This window comes from Gekko japonicus, unplaced genomic scaffold (genome assembly GCF_001447785.1).
Source record: "Gekko japonicus isolate JY-2015 unplaced genomic scaffold, Gekko_japonicus_V1.1 scaffold4599, whole genome shotgun sequence".
Lineage (NCBI taxonomy): Eukaryota > Metazoa > Chordata > Lepidosauria > Squamata > Gekkonidae > Gekko > Gekko japonicus.
Window position 1 is genome coordinate 22,133 of NW_015174990.1, and position 3,315 is coordinate 25,447.

Genomic DNA, 3,315 nt, shown 5'->3' on the forward strand with positions numbered 1-3,315 from the left:
TCACCTGGCAGACCACAATCATTACCTTGTGGGTTGTGATTGACAGTGGGACAAAAGGGATGAACAAAGCTTGACTTATACAATGCTTCCAATCTATTACCGTTGAATTCCACCACTTTTGGCTCAGTCTCATGCAATCCCCTCTCCCATTTGCAGTTTCTGTTCCACATGGCTTTTGTCCACGCAAGCCCTGTGGCTCCCACCATGGCCTCCATGGTGGTCTAAGTGGTCCAGCAGCATAAGAGTTGCTTTCATCCGACTCATTATTTGAGTATGAGCAGTAAATTTTGTGGTTGCTAGATATCAGTCTGTGTTACCTGACACCAGAGCCATTGTGTGGCTTCTCTCACCATTAAAACTCCTACTCCCATAATTGCTAGAGTTCTTTGACCCTAATCACAGTGATGCATCTGTAATATGGGCTGAGAAACTGTAATGTCATGATGAACTATATGATGCATGGGAGCTTATGGTGACCTGAAAGTCCTCAGTTAGCTGGAAGTTTTATAGGCTTGTAATTTGTGACTACTTGGGCAGCAGCCAAGTCTGCAGAAAAAAGTTTGCAACTCCCAAATGCATTTTGAATTTTAGTATGTTTTGGTTTGTAAGCACACACCAGAATGTAGAAAGGGTTTGTGCTCTAACAGAAGCAACTTAGCGATCCAGTCAAGGAGGAGGCTCGATTAGATGACCTTTTGCTTGTGCTAAATAACATTACACAGACTGCAGTGGATGCAGTTTTGTGAATCACTCAGCAAAGCTTTACCGAAAAGAAAGATGCAAGGCAGCTTCAGAGTAGGCACAATTTACCGCCCTTAGAAAAAGACAGTAATGAAAAATGAATAGTATTTATAACAACTCATTTTGGAATGTTATGAGTCTTTTAACTATATACTTGGGAAGCCGCAAAGGAAACAGAACCACAGATGGTATAAAATACTGAAAGAGAAAGTGGTGTGTTTCCCTATTTGCTTTGGCATGCCAGTCCCCTTTATTGTTGTTTTAATATCCAACCTCTCATGTTGCATCTGATTGGCTGACAGCTGTACAAATGGGGCACAAAAAGAAAAAGTGGTCCCTCCCATTTTAGTACAATTTAGTTTCATTTCTCTAATAAGGTATCAACTATTAAAGAAACATCTGTTGCTTAATTGTGTCTTGCTGTCTCTGTTCTTCTCCAGCCTCCCAAAGAAATGCACTAAGAACTCTCTTGGGGCATTTTTTAAAAAAAGCCTGCCCAACGGAGGTGTGCCCACAAAATGCCATAGGGAGGGGGGGGAGCCCAAACCCAATTCCACCTGTCCTACAAGATTTCTGCCCAAATTTATCCATCTATTTGGGGGCCTTTCTGCTTCCCTTGTCTTTGCAATATATTGATATATGTATAAAAATGTGCCTGCCAGAAATATTATTTAAGTATCGGTACACTGTATAAAAATACTGTAAAATACTGACTACATCAACAAAAGAAAACACTCTTACTCTCCTACCCCTAAAACTATCATACATGGCCTGTCAATCTTTTTGAAGACAGCTTAAGAGGCCTATTGGTTTTCTTGGAAGAAGCATCCAAATGCCCAGTTTTAAGTGCTGGAAGTTGACCCTGAGTCCATGGGTTTAAAGGCCCAGGACTGAAGGAAAGTATTGAATGCATGGAAAGCATGCCATAGTTTCCTGTATACAACATCCTCGCTGGTCTTCTGAAAGGGCAGAGATTCATTTCAGAGGTAAGTAGGACTATAGCTATATTGTAAAGATCTGGAGGCTAAAATAATTTGCATAACCCTGTTATATATAGGTGGACGGATCCCTTCCATTCAACCCAAGCAGTACTCCGTGGCAATATGCTGTTTAAAAAGATAGCTGCAGGAAAGGCAGGCGCTTCCACCAAGAAGGGTATTTTAACTGTGAACTTAGTTATCTAGAGGACTCACTCAACCTCTAGGAAAGAGAACAACTGTATACTTGTAGGGTTAAAGACTTATTACTGGAGCTGAGAAGGGGGCCAGAAGATGTGGGGATGAGATTCGTCAATCAAGTTTGAGGAGCATTGCACAGAGAACTGTGTTTGAAGGCGACTGGAAAAAGAAGATTGTCAAGATGTGTGTGTGTGTGTGGGGGGAATAGAGGGGAGCTGAAGGGGGGACTGATGGGCAATAGTTGAAGAGACAGCAGGTGGAATAAGCTGTGTGCTCACACCAGGACTGCTGAGGTAGATTTGGCTGGAAAGAAGATGTCAAAGTGGACATCTCCACCATCCCGTGTTTCAAGAAAACAATAGAGACCCAGCTGGTAATATCACAACACTCTGCATGTAGTCACTATTCCTCTGGCCCACCAACCCTCCTTCCTGGGTCTGGCTCCACCACCACCACCACCACTAACTCACAACACTCACTGCAGATACAGCTATACTCAATGACTTCTTTTATGCTCTTCTTACTCTGCTACCATCCAATAATTCCTCATTTCCACATAGCCTGGTAGTTCTGCCAGAACCTTTGTGTCAAACAGTCTTGTAATCTGCCTGTCATTCCTAAGTAATATTCTTCTTTTTCGGGGGTGGGTGGGTGGGTGGGTGCGATTCCAAAGTGTTGCACTGACTTTCAACCCCATGACTAGTCATCTCCTGCAGAGGAAACGTCAACTAGAGTTTTAGATCCAGGTGGTTCAATACAACTTCTCAGTAATGCTGTGCTAATGGAACAATGCTGTCACCTAGTGGGTATGTTGCATGTTTGCATCCTATTTTATTTATATCTCATTAGCAGTAGCTCACTGTCTCTGTAAAGCACCAAAGTCCTTACATTACAGATAATTTATTCCCTGCCTTGGCTGCTGTTACTGGCTCTCTGTCCAATACACCATCTTAAGGCTTAGAGTGCATCAGATATGCAATGGCACAGGTAAAGGAAATGCAGTCTTTCAGTGGGAACTAGACTATTGGCTATCTAATAGGCAAGCAGGGCCCAAGGTAGTGGTAGGTGGGTGGGGGGAGGAATACTGGGGTTTCATGGAGGTTGCAGGCCCAGTATTACAATATGGTCTATTTATATCACTTAGATGGAATTATGGGTGTGCATGGGAGTCATTCTGCAAATCTGCATTGAGCTCGGAGGAATTGAATCTGGGCCCTGATATAAATTCTGGCTCTTGTGGCCTTCACAGTATAAAAGTAAGTCAACAGATAAAGACAGTTCTGAGCCCTATACCCAGAAATGTCGTTTGGAATCTGTTCTGGTCACTGTGGTGTACCAAGGCCTTTTGATGCTAGATGAAGAAAACCCAAGTGGAAAAAAAATTACAATTAATTTA